A 24,847-nucleotide genomic window follows, 5' to 3' on the forward strand; every position below is an offset into this window, starting at 1 on the left:
TCTCCGTTGTGGTTCTGCATCTTGCACATCTTCCTCCACTGCTTGTTCAAATGTGTGCTTCCTCGAGATGAAGTTGAAGCATTTTACAACATATTCTTTAATAAAACGCTTGGCTGGATCCACAATTCTTCTCATTATTATCTCACCAATTGTCATTCTACTATTTGAAATTTCCTGCTCTTTTTCCATTTTTTTGGGTTGTGCGATGGGTTGCTGCAAGAAAGGTTTGATCTTGGTTTAAATATAATTTTTTTGCAGTTTGATTGTTTCATAGTATGGTAACTTTCTTATTTTTTTCATGACAAGTTCCCCTCTATATTGAACGTAGATGCCACTTTCCATTTGCACTGCTGTTGCGACATTCGACTTACCAAGAAATATAATTGCAACTTTCTTATTTTGATGAAAATATCTACAATGATATCCTATCTATCTTTGCACAGTTGAATGAAATTTTGAATTGCGGTTTTATTTTTCGTTTTATGTAGATTGCTCTCATTTGAGGAAGTGGTAAAATGCTAAAATGTTAATTATTAGTGTAACAATAGAAAAAACTAAGAAAGTTACCATCCATGTTCAACATCAGCAGCAGTAGTGCAGACAAAAAATGCCATCCACGTTCAACACAGAGGGAAACTTGTCATGAACAAAATAAGAAAGTTACCATACTATGAAACAATCAAACTGCAAAAAATTTATAGTTAAACCAAGATCAAAATTGCTAAAATAAAGTAACATGTAGCATCACAGTAAAAGCAAAGTAGAAATTTCTAAATTAATTTTCTAAATGCATGAATTAAAATTATATTTCATATTAAAAATTATTTTAAAAATTAAAAAAAATCAATATTTTGGCAATATTTATACTTTTATAAGAATGTCAAAAAATGTCTTATATACACATTACAAGTGAGAATAATTTATTGTATTTAATAATATGTTATTTATATTTAGAAGATCTTTTATAGGTCTATTGTTAATTGAAAAGATTATATATACAGTTTTATAAAATATAAATTTAGATAATCTAACCAATTTTGAAGTTATAATATGTTGTATAAAATTAGGGAAAAAAATTCAAATTTCAATCCTATTGCTAAATACATTGAAAGAAACTATCCAACTATGGTGATGGTCCATGATATCATAGGTTATATGTCACATAATATAAGTTGACCATTTCTACACTATAAAACTCATTATTCAACTCCAATTGAGTTAGTTGTATCATGAGCCACTACAAACATGATGCACTATTAGATGAAAATTTTAATTATTTAAAAATAGTATATGTGTTAATTAATCAATTATTCTAACCTTTCACAACCAAAAGTATTAAATTTTTTTAAGACTAAACATATTTGGTTCACCATTTTCAGAAGGGTTCCAAGAGAATGTATAATAGGTTGGATAGATTCTATATGAACAAGGACTTTTTTATTGTCCTAATAGATCTAAGGGTGGGTGTGTAGAGGTGATCTCATATTCTTTATTTGATGACCACCCTATTGTCAACTCATTTTATTTTAGAAATACTTGAATGTGATGGAAGGAAGGAGTAAGCATGTATCCGCCCTTAATACTTCTCTCCTCTGTGAGGATGATATTTTGGCTATAGTATATGTTATTAAATTGTTCAATCAAAAGATTCCTAATCATGAGAGTGCCATTGAGAGATGGAAGCAGAATGTGGTTTCTTAGAGATTAGTATTCCAAGTGGTAGGTAAGAAGTTGGCCAAGGATGCAAGGAAAGATGAGGTGTGCCTTTTCCCCTCCCTTCAGGAGGTTGAACTAGGAGTGTAGTCCAACCCTTCTGGTATGTAATCAATATATCTCTTGTCGCATATTAGAGAAGCACAAAGGAGATTGCTTAGTAAAGAGGATCCAAAGAACTAAGGTTAAGAACATGACCCATTATCTCAACCCTTAGAATATGGATTCATAGTTCTTCTTTAAAACTCTTATAACTAAGGAAACCAAGGATATGATATATTTCATTATAGATGATGAGACAACTCTTGACTCTTAGGAGGATACCATATTTTCCTTTGCTTCTTTCTATATTAGATTGTTTAAGTTAGAAGATGAGGGTCGATGGATAGATGAGGCTAAGTGTAATATCAAGGAGCTCATCCCAACCAAAGTCTTGGAGGAAGATGTTGGAATGTTGGGCCTAGACATATTAGCTAAGGAGATTAGGAATGCTATATGCAAGATGTGTAACGATAAAGCATGTAGACTAGATGGTCTTCATGTGGAGTTCTTCAAGAATAATTTGGAATGGATTAGAGATGAGCTACTATAGATTTATGACCTAAAGAAATTAACAATAAGTCCTTGGGTTTAGACATTAACCCTAGACTAATTAAGTTCTTACCAAAAGGCAAAGACAAGACTTTGATCAAGAACTAAAGGCTAATCACCCTTCTCAATGTATCATATAAGATTTTAGAAAAAGTGTTGGTGATCAAAATGGAAGAATCTCTCCCAAATATCATCAATCATTCTCAAATGGGTTTTCTTAAAGATAGATACATCTTGGAAAATACCATTACTTCTTGGGAATCTATAGATTAGGACAAGTCTCTAGGTCAAAATATGGTAATATGTTGTCAATAGACTATGAAATGGCCTATGATAGGATTAAATGGAGTTTTATTATTGCAATGTTAGAAGGAATTGTGTTTCCTCCAACCTTATATAAAATGGTCTCTACTCTTATGAATGAAATAGTAGCCGCTATCAAGATCAATGATGTTAGATCAGGATAACTTTCTCTTTCCAGATCTATTAGAAAAGGATGTCCTTTGAAACCTTCCCTATTTTTAATTACAAAAACTTATATTCTAAGAGATGAATCCATATCTCCCAAGGTGGATGAAATAGTCTTTCTAGACAATAGTGAGACCTTGAATATACAATTTATAGATGACACAACTATTATGTTTGGTCTAAATGAAGAAAACATGAAAAATCTCATTCAAAAGTTGGATCTATGTTGTTTAGCATCATGTAGTAAAGTTTCCTATCTAAATCCATTCTCCTTATATGGGATGAGAATTTTCTATCTTGGTATTGTAAGTTCTCTATTTAGTCGGGGGTTCCTAATCGTGTGGTCAAATATCTAGGCATCCCATTTGTAATTAATTCCAATTTAAAGAATGTGTGGGACTAGATAAGAATTAAAGTTGAGAACAAACTCAATAAGTGGAACAATAGATTTATGTCTCTTTCTACTATAATTTAGATTTATCAAAAGGTACTACCCTCCTACTCCATTTATTTCTTCTAATCCTAGTTGTTTAACCATGGATAGTTCAATTTCTTGCCACAAAATACCCAATATTTCATATATTTTGATGGAAAGGGAAATACAAAGAGGCATGCTATTAGTTGGGATTGTTGCACTAGAAGTAGAGAACTAGCGAGTCTAGGATTAAAGGACTTGAGGACTCAAAGGGTTTTTTTAGCTACAAAATAGATTGTCAATAGCTAGCCAAGGGGATGAGCCCTAGATGATTCCTATTAGGAACAACATTTTGAGGTTTGTCGCTACTCATGCTAAATAAGGGTGGGTATCAAAATCATTATTTTTGATATTTTTATACCCATTTGGAGGATTTGGAGCACTGGCAATTGATGGTAGCAATTTAATGGAGAACGATGGGAGCATCTATTGGAATAGATCTATTTGGTGTAACTTATTCCATTATGGTAAACCATTAGTTCTTTACAAGGATACTCTATAAAGAAATTGTTGGACACAACTAATGCTGATGAAAGTAAAGGGGAGATTGTTGGATAGAAGTGTGTGAGGCCTCACCCTGACCCATCATAAGATAGATACTATATTTTCATTTTGTTGGACTAGATATCTTGACATATATTTATTTCTAGACTTGATGAACAATAAATTTTGCTACTTATATGATGATAGTTACCTTGTGATTTTCCATTATGATATGTATTAGGACTTAATTAGCATAGTCAATGAATTAAAGGATATTTAGTCAGTACTTCATTATTATGATATAAAATGGAATAATAACGTGATTCAAAAATTTTTAATTGATCTTGTTGGAAAAGTCAGTAATATGTAGATTTTTGAGGTTTAATGATTAAATTCTTTATAAGTAAATGATGGAGAATAGGAAATTAATTATGAAATGTGTTATATGTAAAAAATGGAATAGTGTCCAATTAGCATGTACCATTACTTTCATATGTATTTTATATGCCACTTTTCATTGGACTACTAATGCTTGAGTTTAGTGTGCAATAAAGGAACCATGGAAACATAATGGGGAAACAAGGTATAAACACATGTTACTATGACATTGCCAAGGTGAATCTTTAGAAGATTTGTAAACCTCATTCTGATGTGTTTATTTTACAAATGTGAGATGTATGTGTGTAGTATGTATTTCATGAGTAGATTCAAAACCTGTCATGTGTGTTGTGTAGTGATTTTTGTGTGTGTCACTTGACACTTGTACTTGTTACGTGAAAATGACATGTTCTCTTAAGATGGATTATGTGGCCACCTTATCTCAAATTAAAATCCTTAATTAAGAATTAGACATATTGCCTTGACTTAGTAAGGGAAACAAAGGTTACCACCATATGAAATTTGAAATTGGCATTATGAGGGCCAAAAAGTAGCTCCAAAGTGTATTGGTGATGAAAATAAACCTTACCCATGATAATACTTCAAGTTAGGGGGCTAAAATTGACCACTAGAGTGCCTAGAAGACCAAGGAGACCCCAAAAAGACTGCATTTTTTTATTAAATCCGAAAATGGGGGTCTTATATAGAGGATTGGACAAATTAGGAACCCACTTACCTACTCTTTAATTTTAGAGACACTTAGGGTTTGAAGGAAGGAGGATCAGGAGCTCTACAACAACTTCCATTGTCATTGCTTGGAGTAAGGTTGGTATCCATGATCAAGGGTGCTCTCTTCATTTTATTGTAGGTTTCGATATGGTGTTGTTATGGCTTTGTGAAGAATCTTGTTGTATGTATTGTTGAATGTGAGAAGTTTATATGTATATTTTCCTTGAATCTACTTTGTTCTTGGTGCTTGTTTGTGTAAATGGGTGTGAAGCATCACTCACCCTTGGGAGGGAAGAGATGCTTGGGTGAAGGGAATAGTTGGGCTCAACCATGTAGTTGACAAAATCTCCCATGTGTGTAGATGAATTTGATGTGTTTCAATGGAGTATGGACTTCATGATTACTTCCATTCTTGGGAGGTATAAGGAGGTGTATGAAAAGGAAAATCATTGTTAAGCCTTGAAGAAATTGTGAGTATATATGATTCATGGATATGGCATTCTCCTCATGGAGAGCCCACCTTCACCCCATTTCTTGATTCTATTGCTGAATCTTTGTGCAAGCCTTGGGATGGGTTGTATTGTGTTGTGTTGTGTTGAGTTGTGTTGTTATGGTTATGCATGATATGTGAGTTTGCAGGTGTGTAACCAGTTGTGCCTTGTTTCCCCAAGCTCAGTGGGTGGCCTCCTTGAGGCCTAGGATGGGAGGTGAGCATCCATGGTTCTACATTTTGTCTCTTATTTTAGGTTTTACTAAGGCCTTGGAATTTTGGAGTTCCTGAAGATTCTCCATTGCATAGAAAGGGAGGATACTATTGTATTTGTGTTGAAAATAGAGAAATAAGCTCCATCTTGTTATGCGATTTATTTGTATTTGTAAGAGTATTGTTATTGTTCTCATCCCTTTGTCAATAGAGAGGTTGTGAATCCTCCATGTATTGTAAAAAGTTCTTTCTACTATGTATATTTTCATATGGTGATTTCACCACCCTATGCTCATGCTTGACAAGTGTGTTGGATGGAAGCTTTGAGAGGATCATGAAAGAGGATTTCATTGTATTGATGTTGTTGTTTCATTATCTTGCTTATGAATGTATTGGAGAAAAGGATTAAGCATCATTGTATAAATTAGTAAGATTGAAAGGAATTTATCTCTTGTATCATATTATTCTCCATTCTCATAGAAACAATTAGATGTATTATATGATCAATCTTGAGTTATATATAGATGTAGAATAGGCATTCAATCGTTAATGTAATTCATACTTAGTTATCGTCATAAAGTGGAAATCATTAATGGAATTTGAATACTTGTTTTTCATGAAGTTACATGCAAAATATTTCAGTTATGTTTCATATAAAAGTATCTTGTAATTAAGTTTGATAGGAATAAGGTAATTGCTATGTACACAATCATTAGATTTACTATATAGAATATGCATTGGATTGGATTATACAATGTTAAAATATCATCAACTCAATTTTAAAACAATCATAGAGAATAAGTTTAACTCTATAAAAAAAGAGGCCTCTAGGTGCATATTCACTTATTGGAAAATGTATGACAACTTAAACAAAAGCCTCTCCTCAAATACAGTCAGTAAAATAATAGAATCAAAATAAAATAGACATTTTCCTACCAATACCCATCATAAGAATTTTTCCTTACAAGAAGTTTATCAAAATGAAGGGACCAGGTACAATGTTAGCAAATCAATTATAAGGTGAACAAACAAAAAGGGGTCTTAAATATTTGCAAGTACCCTTCAAAAAAAGAAGAATTAAAATTTTTACTCTTCCTTAGTACCCCCTCATCCCTTCCCACACCTCCCACCTACCTTGGCATTAATTTAAAGAGCTAGCTTATATTAAATCCATGCTGATTTACATCTCCTTATAAGAGAAGTAAGCATGGGTAGTACTTAGGACATAGGTACTTAGGAGGTAGGGGGGAAGTAGCTAGGAAAAAGGAGGGCTAAGACTTTGGAAAATGTAGGGTAGGTAAAATAGGATATAAATTAGTATGTAAGGGGTAAAATAATAAATAGTAAGTACATGTAATCAATAGTATATTATGGGTAGGATATTTTAAATGAATTATTATGATAAGGTAGTAAGATAGGTAGATGGGTAGTAGGTTAGTGTTGATTATTCTTAGGAAATTTTAAAATGGGATGGTTAGGTTTTAAAGGAAATGTTAATTTATATTTATATTAAGGATTTTTTTAAAACAAAAAATAAATTAATGTTTAAATATAGTATACCCAGGTTTAATTAGGAAATTGGAATAAATTAGGGAGTAGAAGTAAAATAGATTTGAAATTGATTTGCTGTAAAAGTTAACTTAGGAAGCAATGAATTTCTTCAATAAATTGTGGTTAGAAGTGATGTAATGAGATGATAATTTATTAAGTTTTATAAGATATGAATTAATGATTAGATAGGGTATCAAACCTCGATATTGAAAACCAATGAATCATCATCACCATGCAAGGATTAATTGCTAGTTAATAGACATATGTAACAATAATTATAAAAGCAATTTAGAAGTATTTGAAACACGATATACATTAGGTTAAGAACAACATAACCATACCTCATAATTTGGATGTAACTTACAAAAAAACTACATTAAACTAACTAAAAAAGTTGAAGTATACCCTACCTCTCTGATTGAAATTTAGAGTAGTAACCAATGTCTAAATTCCCATCATAACTCATAACCTTAGAATGAAATTGATACACATTAAGTATAATAGTTTACCTTTTAAAAATTAACCCAACTCAATGCAAATGTAAACTTCATCTAACTAACATCACACCATCTGACCCCATTGCATAACATAAAGGTTCCTTCAATTTTTTATTTTTTATTTTTTTGGTGTTTTTGCCTTGTAGGTTTTGGGTATGACAAAGTGAAGCTGATGAAGATGAAGGTCAGAACAAAGCTACAAAGTATATGTAGAAGAGTTAGATCAGTCATCATATTGTCATTAATGTCAAGCTATCTAACAGTACTAATTTATATAAGTTGCAATCATCTAATAACCTAATTGGAAAATTGATAAATCAGTCTATGACAATATGATGTCAGTTTGATTGTTGTACATGATTTCATGGAGAGTTGAGATGATGTAGAAGCAAGTTAGAGTGGTCAATAAATGAAGAATTCATAAAGAGAAGTAATTCAGTATTGACCAAGAAAGTCAAGTGTTGATTGGACAAGTGTAATATTAACCAAATGCAATATTAATCAAGTATGGAGAAGGTTGAGATGCAATAACATTGTTTGGTAAATAAAGTATAGTTTGTGAAAGATTGATTAATGACTAATATAGTATGAACATTTGGATTATTCAAGGAGTTTCTAAGATAAGGACAATTTTTTTTAGCAAGATCAACAGTCAAAATAATTAAGACAATATTTCATAATGGAGATTTGAAGTGTGTTTGATGTGTTGGCATTAACTTATTATTTCCATTAGTGACAATGCTTATCTACATCAGTATAGCAACCGAGCATCAGAGTTTAGATCTCTAAGAAAGAAGTCTAACCACTTGAGAGTCAAAGTCTTGGAGATGGATGCCTACAAACTAGGAAAAGTGATTAAAAATTAGAAGCCTAATTTGTAGATTGCATTAGAACAAGTAATGGTTGGAAAGAAGGAACTATGGAAATCATTGAAGAGAAGGAAGGAGATGGAAATCCAACAAAATGATAGACAATACTAGGAAGAAAGAACTAAAGACATATGTGATGAAGGTAGATCTAGTGAATATAATGCAAAAATAGTGGATCTATTGGACAAGAACAATAATTTGAGTAAAGAAGTAAGAGAACTAAAGAGAGAATATGAAATGTGTTCAGTAAGACTATGTGAAAGAATGGAAAAAAAGAGATAAGTTGAAGATGATAAGACAATGGTTGATGAAGATACAAGGAAAATGGCTACAAGACATGATGAAAGGGGTATCAAAATAGAAAGCTTGACATACAACAAAATTGACATAGTCAATTAATTATTAAGAACTAATCATGAAATTTGTAGGAGGGTGGAACAGATTGCAAACCAAAGATCATAAAATAGTCAATTGAAAAATAAATTATAATCTGAAAAAGAAATCAATGAAATAATAAAGATATCTGAAGAGAGGATCCCCTAAAAATGAAGAGTGGAAAATGAAGAGAGGTAAATAAAGGTTGGTTACCTTGGATCCCATAAAAATGAAGAGTGGAAAATCCATTAAGATGGCCTAAAAACCAGGGAAAAGCCATCTATTACTAATGAAAGGCTCAATCTTGAGGGGTAGAGGCATTGTAAGAAGTTTTGAAAAGAAATATAGTGATTGTGAGTGTGATTAATAGTGCAGACTGAGCATTTTCTTCTGATGTGATGCTATATGGACTAAAGGAGTAAAACTTGAACTGAATTCATGTAATAGGATTAGTTTTAAGTCCTTTTCAAATTTTTTACTTTGAATGTAGAGTTAGTTTAGTTGCTTTAGTAAATTGTTTTGTACGTAGGCTGTTCATTGGAGTTGTGTTAACTAGTCTGTGAAGAAATGGCTCCCCCATGAAATCTAACCATAGGAAACACTTGAGGGTAGAAGAAAAGGTTAGGGGAGTCATCAATGTACATATGCATACGAGTTGGAGTTGTGAAATTTTGGGAAGATATTTTTAAACTCAAGCCCTAGGCAAGCTAGGAAGGCTCGGTTAGAGGTTTGAAAAGTGTTGAAACCAATGTTTAGGTCTAGGGAATGAATGGGAGGTACAAAAAAAGTAAAATTCTAGGAAGGGAATAGTCATATCTTGACATATACTAGAGATTGAGGTCTTACCAATCCACTTAGGTAAGTTTCCAAACAAGTTTGTGGTCTATCCCTAGGATATAGGCCTTTTAGTCCTATTTGACCTACATAATAGAAATCACCTCTATGGATAACTTGGGTTTTAAGACCTAAAAAATATTTTAGGGAATCCAAAAATGTGTTCGAATCTAGATTTTAATTTTCTATTTTTTTGGAGACTTTTTGCAAGAAAGAGGAATTAGTGGATTACTATGGCTAATTGGAACTAGCCCTAATTAGGCTTCTAGAGTCAAAAACTTGAAATTGTTAAGGTAGAGGTCTAAAGATATTTCCAAATGGCCAAAAATTTGAGAAAGTGAAGTGATCTCATGATATTGGATGATCCTACAAAGAAGAATGAAGTTAGAGAGCAAGTTGCACTTAGAACCCTCTAAGTGTGGCTGGAGAAGAGTACTAAAATTAGTGTGTTAGTATTTTGAGGGTAAGAACAAAGGATGAAACTCTTGAAGACTAGTTTGGATTGGTGTTAATTAATCACCTAAACCAATCAGGAACCTAGGTCTACTAGGTTCCAAGAAGGGATAACTAGGTCTCTTGAGGAGCAATGCAAGCAACCCTTGGAACACTCACACCGTATTACTATTAGAGCCTATTTATATTAGGCTTGTGGTTCATGTTTCAGCCTACATAATTAGTGGGAGATAATAAACTAAGTTGAATAGTAGAAGACACAACTGTGGAGAACAACATTGAGTTAGCCAAGAAGGTTGAAGAATAAGAAGAAGATAACAAGTCACTAAGGGAAATAATAGCTCAAATAGAGCAACCCTTGGGTGAAGTCCAAGACAAAGATGATAGGGTCAAAGAGAAAATTGACCTAAAGGAAGAAAGAGAAGCAAGGGAGAAGGAACTAGAGTTAGAAGATGAAGCGCCAACCCCTAACCCTGTTCTTCCTAAAGAACCATTGTCAAAGGCATCAAAAGCATTGAGTGGAAAAGCTCTAGAAGGATTACCACTTTTTAGTTAACAAATGGATCCAGATTCAATTGTGGACTAGATTGACATCATTGAGAACCATTTTGAATGTGATAGTATCTTTGAAGCACAAAAATTTGTGGTGGCCACATCTATATTAAGAGTTTCATCTCTTACTATGTGGAAGTTTGTTAAAACTAAGATAGAAAAGGATGGAAAAGGTCCTATTATTATATGGAAAGGTATGGTAAACAAAGTGAAGCAAACGATCTTTTTCATGACTATGAAATTCAGCTTCATAGGGGAAGACAAAATCTTAGACAAAAATATTTAGATGTCCAAATATAAATCAAGGAATTTCAAAAATTATGTTTGAGGTCTAAGTTAGTTGAAGAGGAAAGTATTAAGATTGCAAGGTACTTGAATGGCCTTAAATGGTCCATTCAACATGAGATGACCCAAGTGAACTTCAAAACCATTAGGCTACGCTATCAAATGGCCTTAAATATAGAAGAGAAAAGTAAGAGGAAGCAAGAAACCTCTAAAGGTAAGGCTAAGAGAAAGGACAATAGAGGTCAAAGAGGTGGTTATGGTAGAAAAGTTTTAGATTCAAGGACTCAAGATGAGGTAAAATTCAATGAACAACAAGAAGGAAGCTCAAGTAGAGGTGATAGAGGAAGAAACTCTAATTATAGAGGAAGAAGTGGTGGACAAGGTGGAAGAGGAAACTACTTTGCTATTATGAAGTGTTACCATTGTAATAAAATGGGGCACCCAACTTATAGATGTCCAGAGAAAAGTGGTTCATCACAAGGAGGTGAAAAGAGGACAAATCTAGTTCAAGATGAGTCAAATACAATAGAAAAGCATGCTGAAGTACCACTAAATTTGGAAGAAGGGGAGAACCTCATGATGAGGAGAACTTTGATCAAAGAGCTAGTAAAGGAGGAACTAAGCCAAAGAAGATCTTTATTTAGGATAAAGTGCAGAATGATGGTAAAAGAGTGTAGAGTCATTATTGAGTTAGGGTCTACTAACAATAGTGTGTAAGAGGAAATAGTCAGCAAGCTAAAATTGATAAGGATACCCCACACCAATCCTTATAAGATCACATGGCTTAACAAAGGACAAATTTGTTAGTAAATGAACAAGCATGGGTGGATTTCTCAATTGGGAGGTATAAGGATAAAATTTTATGTGATGTGTTACCTATGGATGCATGTCATTTTCTCCTAGGTAGACCATGGAAATTTGATTGCCAAGCTATCCATGATGGAGGAAAGAACTCCTATACCTTTAAGAAGTACAATATGAATTTTAAAATATAATCATTGATGGAAGATGCTAAAGCAAAGGAAACTAGTCCAAATGTTCTCATGGTGAGTGAAAAGTAGCTCCTACAAACCATGGAAGAAAGTGAAGGTGTAGGTTTTGCATTAGTGTGGAGACCAAAGGAGAGAAATGAAGATAAGGAGACTAAGAGGGCATAATCACCTTCAAGGGATGCTACAAGCTTACCAAGGTATTCTAAGTGATGGACAACCATCAATCTTACCTCCTAAAAGAGATATAAGCCATAGGATAGACTTTATTCTAGGAGCTACCCTACCTAACAAAGTAGCCTACAAGATGACTCTGTTTGAAATGATTGAAATGATCATAAGTAAAGTTGTTGGAATAATATATGGAACTGGTAAAGAATATCCTCAATCATTGTTTTGTCATTGATGTCAAACTTGCTACTTGCAGGAATGACAATTGCTTTAGTGGTCCAAATACTATCAATTAGTTGATTGTCAAGGAGGAGGCAATCAATAAGATGTAACTAGAACACCTAGAGAAAGGTTGAAGTTATGATGTTGTAATGAAGTACAAGGATCAGCTAAGCCATTGATGAAAAAGTGTATTTGATGACATACTATAAGATACAAAGAATGGGCACACTGAAACATATCAAAGATTTAAGGCTATAGCTAAGTCTTTTTGTAAAGCTCAACTAAGTAAATTAGAAAGAAGGAGCTGAGCAAGCTAGTAAGAGTTGAGAAAATTCTTAGTTGATGCTGAATAAACTTTAGATGTTGAGCAAGTTTAGATGCCAAGTGACACAGAGTTTATCAAGTGTTGAGCAGGATCAAGTGCTGAGCAAAATCAAGTGCAGAGCAAAATCAAGTGCCGAGTAGGTATAGGTACCGAGTAACACAGAGGTGTCGAGCACCAGTAACTCAATAATGTTGAGTTGCTGCATTATTTTGGAAATTGAAGATTCGCCAGATCTAAGCTAACAAGGTTTTTATCTAGAAATTTGTAAATTAAAAGGAAGATAAGAATGATGAGCTGGTGACACAGAACACCATGTAGAACATTTTTAAAGATACAACTGATGAAGTTTCTAGAAGAGAACAAGATATGGGGTAGATACATTGTATTCTACCTAATCCATTTTGAAACCCTAAAATTGGAGAGGGAGAATTCAGCGGCAAAGGAAAATTAGTTTTCTATTTAAGAAGACACAAATTAATGAAAAAGAGGGGATAGAGAGAGAGAGAGAGAGAAGTGGTCAAGCATAAAAGCATGAAGTACTAAAGAAGGTGCTAAGGAGAAGAAAAGCACAGAAACTATGTTTGGATAGATGACCACAAGGATGATTGTATTGTTAGAATGAGTAAGAAGACTCAAGGAGATGAAGCTTGAGAGGAAGAGAAGCAGATAGAGCTGAAGTGATTGAAGCCAAGCATAAGGTTTGAACTGAAAGTGTGATCTGAAATCTGCAAAGTATGTTGGAAGTTGTATTAGATCAAAAGACCATTATCATTACTTTCTAGCAATTGTAACAGTAAGTTTAAATCCTACGGACTTAGGTTGGTTTAATAGCCATAAGAGAAATCCTTTAACATGGTGACATTCCAAGTGAATGTTCTAAAGACCTTTAACCAGGCCCATTCCTAACAGTTTGGTGAAATCCTCTAACAAGGTCACATTTAATAGTGTGTTGTAAGCCTTTAACAGGGCATCACTTCAGAAGAGTGAGAATCAAGTAGCATGCTACTGGTGGTTTTTCCCAAATTGGGTTTCCACATAAATCATTGTGTCATGTGTTGATCTTTGCATGTTTTATCTTTGCATGTTGATTTACTGTAACTTGATTATATGATTGATAAAAGCATTTGGATCCATTAAAAGTAGAAAAAGGGATTAATAGAACATTTGGACCTTGAATAACTTATTCACCCCCCCCCCCCCCCCCTCTCAGTTATAGACCCCTCAACAAAATTAGGAAATAGAAAGACAAATACAAGAAATCCTAAACTAAGGCCTAATTAGGAAAAGTATTAGTCCATGTGTCATACCTACTATACTTGCACCAAAGAAAAGAGGAACTTGGAGGATTTGTATGGATTAAAGAGCCACTAAATAGGAGGTATGTGGAAATTTTTGTCATATGTCAAAAAGCTAAGGGCACTTCTCTAGGTGTTTTTGGGAGTTGATCTACCATCAAAATGTGCTTTCGATGCATAGAACAATCTAAAATAGTGACAGAAAGTTAACTATTGATGCACTACTTCTTATTCAAAATTATTGGTGCACCTCTGAAAAAATTGCTCCTTGGAAAAGTTCACCTTCAAAAAGTGTTCCTTGGAAAAGTGCACCTTGGTGATAGGACCCAAAAATCCAAAAATTCTTCTAAGTATCAAAACTTGATTTCTAACATCCAGGTTTTCTTCCCTTTTATACCAAAATGATATTTAGATGCTTTCTTTTGAATTTCTCTATTATCTCCATTACTTCCTTAACCTCTAGTAAATCTGATGAATCATACTTATTTTAAATTACTTGTCGATAGTTTCTCACTTCTATCCTCATATTCACAAAATCCTCAAGCTAAGAATCAATTTCTAATAATGCTTCTTCTATTTTGAAAACTTGTCTAATATCATCTTCTAATGAAGTTTTCTCAAATGTATCCTTAAATTGTTGAACTACTATTTGTACTAAGGATATTTTAGTCTTTGAATCACCTTCAAAAATCTCCAGGCTAGTGATGTTGTATTATTTATCCACTTCCAAAAATTTCTCTCAAGTCTTTTTGTTTATTTGTTGAATATCTTCGTGTAGTCCTTCCATGACTTTATTCCCAAAAGATATCTTCTCTATCCAGCAATCTAAATTATCTAGTTCCTTCACCAAGTATATTTCCATAAGCTTCAAGTACCTTTTCCCTTTAATAGATTTGAGTGCTTTCAATTCATTGGCCTAGGTATATACCTCATCCATCATCCCAAAATTATGGTTAATAACAACAACCAATTTGTAAGCATTTGTTTGGATGTTGTGCAAAAGGTTCAAATTACCTTGTATTATTTGCACTCCCCTTTCCTCTAAATTGTGATGCCATCTCTAAAAAGCGTCCAAAAAGGAATCCATTTGTGGCCCTATCTCTCTACTTTCCAATGCATTTTACAAAGTCTATTGGCTCCACTACCTCATTTAGGTAATCAAGAGCTTTAAAATATCCACCATAGGCTTACCCATTATGACCTCCTTCATCTAATAGTCCTTTAGAGTCAACTCTTCAATGTATGGATGGGGAGGTCAAATGAAAATGTGTGACAAGAGGTCTTGATCTTGATTATTCATTATGAAGGCAAGTGTTCTAACATCACCCTTAAGTGACTCAAGTTTCTAGTTTTCCTTTATTAATTCCAAAATTTCCTCTTGTTTAGTTAATTCCATCTATCTATTTTGTTTGAACATAACCTCCTTCTTTAACCATGTTTCATGCCCATTGATGGCATATATTGTACTAAAGAGGTTGGTTATGTTGTAGGTTCCTTTCCCTTGTTGCTCTTCTCCAGAGTCTTCTTATGTTGAGGAAGAACTCTAGAACAAGTTTCTATATCATGTTGGTTTGGAGACCTATCCTCTATATGAAGAGGATCTTATTGCCTTTCTTCTACTATCTATCCTTCCTTGGATACTTCATCGACATGCAACATATTCTCCTTCTTCTAGATTTTGACATTCAGATTCAATCATCAGAGGAGGTGGAGCCACTCATCCTTGATCTATTAATTTGGGCATACCATGTGCTAGTGGGGGAGGGACTCCAAGAGGTCCTTGTGGTAGTGAAGGTAGTTGACTCCAATCTTACCTCAATGGCTCCTTCCTAAAGGTGTCCCATATTTTTTGTCCTACCATCTCGATGCCTACAGACATAAAATCAAAGTTTGAGAGGTTAAAATTTTCTTCCCCCTTGCCCTCCATTTCTACAATCAATTTTTGTTTCTCATCTTCAAAGGTCTAAACCTAGATGGGCTCGCTATGGATAGATGGAGGTATCTAAGTTGAACTTCTTCTCCTCTCTTCTTCAACCATAGTAGTTGAGTGAGTTCTCTTACTCAAAGGTACAAATTTAATTTTTTCCCTTCCTCCTCATATTCCACCTCATGGATCATTTTTGGCATTTTTGGTAAGGGGTTACTCTTCTTCTTTAGTCTCCTCTTCACACCTACAACCATCATCTCTATTAAGGCTCTTTTGGGCACTAAAGGGGAGTCTTATTTTTCTAAGGTTTGAGGTGGTAGAATTTTTTTGGGTGCCTGTTGCACCTTTTCTTTCTCTTATTGAGCTTGTTCTTCTTGAATACCTAGTTTTTCTTGTGCCACTTCCTCTTTCTCTCTCCTTCTAGGGGCTGTCTTTATCTTCTTACCCTTACCCTTTTGTGTTTCAAAACAATAAACCTCCCTCTCATGCTAGTGTACCATCTTTGGCTTCACTAGTGATTTGGTGGGGTAAGTTAGTATGGTGACCTTTGTTCCTTTTTATTTCTTTGGTTAGGTTGTAGCCTAAAGAGTTAGGGATTGAGGAATTGTATCCATCCAAAAAGGTTTCCTAATCCATTCATTTGTTAGTTGAACTACATGTTGACCCTGATGATTAATATCATCATTCCCCTCACACCCAATTTCTGCATTTGTAATGGGTCTTTCATAGATCTTGTCCTTGTTGCACAAGGGATCTATTATCTTAGGGACACCCTTGTCCCATGATTTGAGGGGTGTCTGCATATTTAGCAACTTTTTTGCTAGCTATAGGTTCATTTTACAATAGTCCCTAATGCAAATATCATAGTCATCTATTGCATTCAACTAATGGACTTCCAAGGCCTCTTCATATACAAATTTCTTCCCCACCTAATGTTGTACCATCTTGATGTTGTCAAAACATGGATGAAGTTCTTGATAATCCTCAAGAGGATATTCATCCCATTTTGAATCAAATGTAGCAATATCTTGCTTTTTCTTCACCTCAAAGGCTCTAATGGTGATCAACCACACCCATGTCCTCTTGTGTTTTTACTTACCTGTCATATGTAGAGGTAAGTTGTCAGGCTATTTCAAGTAATATCAACCTTTCAAATGGATATCATGAGAGCTTCTTTGGGCACAAGAGAGTACCAACTACCTAGAGATATGTGAAGGTCTTAAACTAGATGTAGTAAGCACAAACCTCTGTTATCCATGTTACAACTTCTACTCATATCATCTTTGCATATTCCCTCTTAATGAACCTGATATTGACAAATATGAAACCATCATTAACCACCCTATATTCCACACTTTATAGTGGGATCTTATTTTTTACCAGTAGTGGATATACTACATAAGGCCAAGTATTTGCATCCTATATGCTTCCCTTTCTATACAATCCCGAATAACCCATAGTCCTTGCTGCCAAGAGATACACCATGTATGAGATCATATAAAAATGGGGGTCATTGTTCATTAAGATAAATTACTCATGCAAATTGTCATTGAGAATTGGTTTCCCAATCAATAGGCATCTTTCCCATCCTAATGGTTTCTATAAAGTGTACCATCCATGTTTCCAAGTGACTTGATGCGGAAAGGTCCATAGCTGTACTCAAGAGAACTATTGAGTATCCAATATCATCAATCATATATCCATGTGTCATATAGACTTTCCCCACTCTTTAGTCTGAGCATGTCCTATAAATTAGGTACTTTGATTGTACCAGATCCTTGGCCTCTATTTCATCTTCCCTATACCACTTGTCTACACCCTTATAGGAGATTTGAAGGTATTGATCTATTCGTGGAAGGTGGAAGACCTTCTCAATGTTTTACGACATGAGATCTAGGACTATCTCTCCTATTAAACTCTTGATGACCTTCTCCTTAGGCATGTGGTAATGTGCTAAGGTCATGATTAATTCAAATGATTGAACTATTGTTGGGTGAGAAGCCATGTCCATCAAACCATTTCAGATTAGAGATGAAACCATACGTAACTTCTCCTTATGGTTGTTGCACAACATGAAAAATATGTTCCAATAAGTGTACCCCAATTTAGTGTCTTAGATATCCATGTATTGATTTTGGAATTGGGATTTCTTCAATGATCCTTGATACTTGAAAGCCACCAAATTCAGTGCCATCTTTGCTTCCATGGAGGATAAGGATGCCACCATTATATCTGCAAAAAGGAAAGAATATAAATATTTGAATGTTATAAAAACCATGATGACACTTAGATGGGACAGAGATTGATAGCTAACTAACCCAAAATAGGCTAAAATAGAGGGAAAATCCCATTAAGTTCCTGGAATACACAATTGCATAGGTGCACAAGTGTTCTTGTTAATTTGCAATTTTAAAACAATGTACACAGTTGTACACATTGTGCACCTATGCACATGCAAATGTGTTTGTCTATGTCTTTAAAGGGTTTTTTTAGTTTTTAGGTATACACATGCACACCTATTGAGGATGTGTACATGTGCACCTATTAAGGGTATGCACATGTGTATGTGCATACCTCAATAGGTGGTGTTTATACCTTAGAAAAGGTAAAAGGTTTGGTGATGTGGAGGTTTGGAGATGTGGACGTGTGGGGCATAAGAGGGTGCAGAGGTACATTGATGAGCAAGAGAAGAGAGTAAAAGTGAGGAGAGAGAGAGAGAGCATGGGGGGGATATTTATAGACCTAGGGTTCTAATGTACACCTCCAAGGTTGCACACTTGTGGACGTGTGCACATTTGAGGGTGCACACTAAGTACATGTGTACAAGTGCACACTTCAACACTTAAAAAACCCCAAAATTGGATTTTACCCCTTTTCACATGCACGATACTACCTGATTGTGAACCTAGAGGAGGGTCCTAGATGACTGAGGCACCTAACTAGGTGATCTAAGATTATTTTGAAATTAGGGGTTCCCCATTTTGTGACTCAAAATGAGGTGTGCATTGTGAGACCATAACACACTTCAACTACTTATATTTTATTCATCTTGGCCACTCTCCCTTGCCTCCCTCACCCTGTCATTATAATTATCTATCCCTCTAACTCTCATCAATCTCTTCCTCTCTATCTTACTCTATATTTGTACATCTCTCTATTTTGCAAATTCTCACTATCTACCTCCCTATCATTTCCTTTACTGCTATCTCTATCTTGTCTTACCCCTCTCTTTACCATTCAGCTCTCACTACCTATATTATATTTTCTCAATTTCTCTTTGATCTTATATATGTATCTATCTTATACTATCTATCACCTCAAATATCTTTATTCTATATCTTCATCTCCCCACTCTCCTCTTTCTATTCCTATCCCTCCCACTTCTAGTTTATATATCTTTCCCTTCACACATTCTTTCACTATTTTTCCCTCCCTATGTCTTATCATTTCCAAAATTTCACCTCTGTGTCTCTTTTTTTTCTTCATTTAATTCTCTAACCATATTAAAGGTTGATTTATTTGAATTTAATTGACATGTACCCTAACTTAAACTATTAGTAAAACTACAAAAACCATAATTTTAATTAATCATTACTCATAAATCTTGTTTCTTAATCTTATTCAAAATCTATCAAAATTAAATTAAAATATATGAATAAATATTTTGTAGGGTTTTACTACAAGGGGAATATGAAAAAATTTGAAATGGTAGAATAGGATTCTATTTTCATAGAATGATTGAGGAATTGAAATCTTTAGCTTTTCTATTTGACTTTGCATAGAGTATGAAAAACCTTTGTCAAACTCTAAACACTATTGTTATCTCTAAAAATCTGAAAATCAATATGACCCTATTTACTAACCAACAATTGTTGACCTTTTTGCAACCATGAAACTTTATAAGGACATGGATGCCTAATTATTGTAAGGCTTGACTTATCTAGCATCTCATTTCCATAGTGTTTTCTATCCTACCACTATCTATAATCTGGTGCAACTTTATTTAAGTAGAAGTATTTGATCTAAAGATTTCTTTAACTTAGAAATCTACAACACAAGGAATTGATGTCATTCATTACACACAAAATGGAAAGCATTGTTTTTCTTTACTCCATATATTTGAGAAATTAAAGTTAGAGAGGAAAGTGAGACAAAGAGATAACTTCAACAAATGATCATTAAGAATAATACTAGCTTGCAAAAAATAGTCCCATTAGAATATAAAATAAAATAAATCAATGATTAATGTTATCTTTTACTAAAACAAAAACACACTACCAACAAATTTTCTATGTATATTTATCTCAAATGTCATCTCTAAAATCTCTTGCATGTCGACATAATCTTTTTTGTCTTTATTCAATTATTTCTTTGAATCTATCCACTCCTTTATAACCCCATCTCATTCCACATCACATATCATAATGAAACAATAAAATATAAGACATAAGAAGGCTTCTTCATGAGAACACTATGTACTAATATTAGAATAATTTTTATTAATCTATATTTTCTTTCATATATCCCTTTGTATCTATTTAATTATTTCTTTGACACTCTAACTCCCCCTCTCTAATTCTCTCTCTCTCTCTCTCTCTCTCTCTCTCTCTCTCTCTCTCTCTCTCTCTCACACACACACACGCACGCGCGCACACACACACACACACACACACACACACACACACACACACACACACACACACACACACACACACACACACACACACACACACACACACACACACACACACACACACACAAACACACATAAAAGAAAAATATCTCTACAATAAAGCTCTTAGAATTTTGGGTAAAAATGAAAAATCTTCAAAATTTCTTTCCATTTTTTTGTAAGTACTAAGAATAGTCACTCCATTTTGTATTTTCACTTCAAAGTGAAAGTATTTTCATTATTTGTTTTCACTTCAAAGTTATAGGGTTTCATGATTGGATGGAAATATAAGTATTTTTATTCTCACCCTCTTTTACATTATTTTCTTCCATTCATACTTGTAAAGTTGTAATATGTAATTTCCTTCTATTTCTAAATGTTTCATCCTTAGATTTTCTATTTAAACATCTCATCTTTGTTAAAATTTTCTTTCTTTATTCATTAAAAATGACGAGTTTATATATTTTATGTATTAAATTATTAAAATTCTCAAAGTACTCATCTAAAAATAATAAGAATATGAAACAACATTAATAATAAATAATGAAGTCTAAATGAAGCATTCTTTTTAACCAAAACCATTAAAATTTAATTTTAGAATTCATTCATTCTTATATGAACTATTGAATTGAAGTCGTACATCTTAAATTTAAATTATCAAGGTAAGACTTAACCCAATATTATAATAAGGATGTAATTAAAACACATATACTTTAACTAAGATGCAAATTTGACACACCTTATGAGAAGATTTTATCTACACCATTTCTCAATTTTTGAATCGGTTATTTGATAAAATTATTTTCAAAGTTTGATAAATAACACTCTTTTTTCATTGCTATGGAAAACTATTAAAGTTGTTAAAGTTGTATGATTGTACACACCATTAAAATATTTTCCAATTATTCTCGACAAAAAATATGAAAACTCTAAAAATGCGTCATATTTAATTTAAGTTTTAATAATTACCAAGGATTCCAAGAAAATTTAAGATAAAATAAATTTCTAAATATATAAAATATTTATAAAAACATTCCTTGGAGAATTTTATTTCCCAAAAAAATGTCAAATTTCAACCTTATAATAATTATAACAATACTTCAACTCAACCCATCATTGAACAGAACAACACTCAACGCAACGGTTTGGACTCCATATCGTTGTGAATATAGAGCTCCCCTCCATGCATCATGAATACTCTAGATTTTCACTAACGTGGATATTTATTGACGATCATCTATGGTTCAACTCCTTACTAACATCCACATCAGTGCTTATTGACCCAATAAACCTATCGGCTTAATAAACATCATGAACCTGATAATTGAATGTAAAGTTTAAAAATAGATATTCTAAAGAAACATGGCTTCATAAATTGTAATAACTACAACTGCTTACAAAAAGCCAAATTTCATCCTATGACAATATCTAAATCTGTTTATGCATATTGGTATTTTTAATTATTCTATAACATTACATTTGCATAATTTTTTTTAAGTCATGTTCTATGTTTTAAAGATGTATTTTTTCACATTCTCTCACAACAATCATTTTCATTTCACAAAATGTCTTTTCTTGCAAGGATGATATTCACAAAAATTACGTATAATCAATATAACATATCATTTACTTTAGATATTTTTAATTTTAGTTCTCTCTACATTTAGAGTACTATTAAAATACTATGTTTTTGAACTGAATATAATATATAATCATAAAACATAAACCCTAAAATTTTAGCACAAATTTTTAATGATACATCTTATTAAATAAACAAGGCTAAGAATTTATAGTTTATAGGATTAAGAATATATTTTGAAATATTTATGGAAAATCTATTACAAATTTGAAGTCGAGTGAGAGGAGACATAATAATCATTCTACAATTTTCCTTAATCTTTATCATTATTGGACTGCTATCAATTGCAACTATTTCTTCCTTCTTTGATTTCATTATTTTCTCCTATAATACAATTCACTAAAACTCATCCAAATAAATGAAATAATCCATCGAATTTTCTTATGCAATGTACTGATAACAACAAATCTAATTCCTTTCCATATTCTTCTTCAACCTCATCAAAATTACAAATTCCTTGCTCAAATTGTATCTTTTCAAATGAATAGCAATTATTAACATTATTTCAAATTCCCAAAGTAATTTATTTCCTAGGTTCTTTTTGGAAACTATTACGGCATTAACTTCCTTCCTGGTAAATATCAGACAAGGTGTTAATTTCTACAAAAATATGCAAGGGTTCCTTATAACACCTCACTAGGGAACCAAAGAGAGATTAACCTAAATAGTGAAACTAAGCTTATTGAATTATTTTTTCCTTAGGAGCTTACAAACAATAATGTAAAATAATGTGGAAGTAAGAAACAATAAGATAACATGTGCATACACTACAAGTCAAAACATAGATTACAAATCTCAAGGGTTCCGTAACATAGAATTACATATATATTAAAATCTACAAAATACAAATGATATATGCAACTATACCTAATATAGATGAATCAATAAGAACATCACCACATATGAGAATCCCAAATCTAATTGATACAATATTGAAACACATAAAGACTCTACGTCCACTACACATGTCAGAGGGCATGAGTTACAGATCAAAGTATAAATACACCATAGGTTTTATGACCAATACATAAATTAATATACAAGAATAATATAAGAAGATAAAAATGGTCTCTAAAGATGAATCACGATAACATAACTTCTACAAGGATCATCCAACACTAGAATAGGAATCTAGAACATATCTCAATGATAAAGGTCACAATACCACTCAACCTCATAGAACCCAAAAAGGCCCACTTCCTCTATAATAAGAAGATAACCATAGACTCCACACATATGTTAAACCATAAACCAATCACAAAGTTCAAGGATGGAGTCCTAAAAATTTATCTAATCTCAAAGTCAATACTCAAATGCAAAGTTAGTACACACTAATCCAAAGGCAACACCACATGTAGGAAACCCTACATGTATATAAGGAAGTGTCATCACATAAATCTAACCCTTGAGTCTCATCTTGGTATCCTCTCTAAACCTTTATACTCAAGTGAACACATGTGACATCAATAAACCTCTCACACATACAAGGATACTAATTGTGCAAGACCTAATCAAGTATCTTTTCCCACTCCCATCATAGTCAAGATCTCAATCAAGTAGCCAGGCATGGGTGAGGCACATGTATTATTAATACTCATATCCTAATAGATTTATTAACTTACTTACAATAAGTGATCCTAGTAGCCACTTTTGGGCATCAATGCTTATTACAAGCCACTACCATGTATATGCTTAGTTAAATTACCCTAATCTAATAAATCATAAATAGTCATAAATTAGAACAAAGTAATAATCAAGTATGGCTCCATATGAAGGTTGTAATGCCCTGCCCAGAGATCCTTGCAACAAGGATTCAATGCAAGCCAAGATATTTTTTTTTACAAGTACGAATGCACATGACAACATCATATAGGGATCACAAGGATTGCAATGGAAGACTTAACCACAATCTCAACAACCAATAGATCTCTGAATGCCAGTACCAAAGTAACACACACAAAAAAAAGCCAACAAAAACCACACACAAGATGAGGGCTTAAAGAAATGACCACACATCAAAAAAACACCAAGCTGGGATAGAATGCAGAATCCTAAAATTTGGCTAAGTTTGGATTTTTGAAGCCCTGAAATTTCCTAAAATATTTATCTTATCTCAGAGAGGTCTGAAACCTATCTCAAAAGATTCATCACATATATTAAAATATATCTTAATTATAAGTAATTAAATATACATCAACTTATACTTAAAATGATATATTTTTAAACCCCAACAGACAAACTACTGAAACACACACAACAAAAATCAAAAAGCAACACCATAGGGTTGAAGAACACCAAAGAGGGTATCCAAATCAACTCTCAAAAAGTTTGAACCAGATCGAAAAGTGGTCGCTACCTGCCCACACAGGTTTTTACAAAAATCAAGTGATACTTTAATATAGCATAGAAAAGTATTGCACAACATTTATAAAGGAGGGTGAAACTTTCAGGGACTGGGCGATACTTCTCCCAAAGGCGTGCAACACTTTTAGGGTGTTGTATGACATTTCTCACAAGGAGGTGCAGTACTTTCCAGTATCACATGATATTTCTCCAAAAGGCATGCGATAGAATCAAGGGACACATGACAAAGTTTCAATGGGTGTGTGATACATTTTTGCGTTGCACCATGCTGATAAAATGTCACCCAT

This window comes from Cupressus sempervirens, chromosome 6 (assembly GCF_028749045.1).
Source record: "Cupressus sempervirens isolate cs-2001-9-10 chromosome 6, ASM2874904v1, whole genome shotgun sequence".
NCBI classification, from domain to species: domain Eukaryota; kingdom Viridiplantae; phylum Streptophyta; class Pinopsida; order Cupressales; family Cupressaceae; genus Cupressus; species Cupressus sempervirens.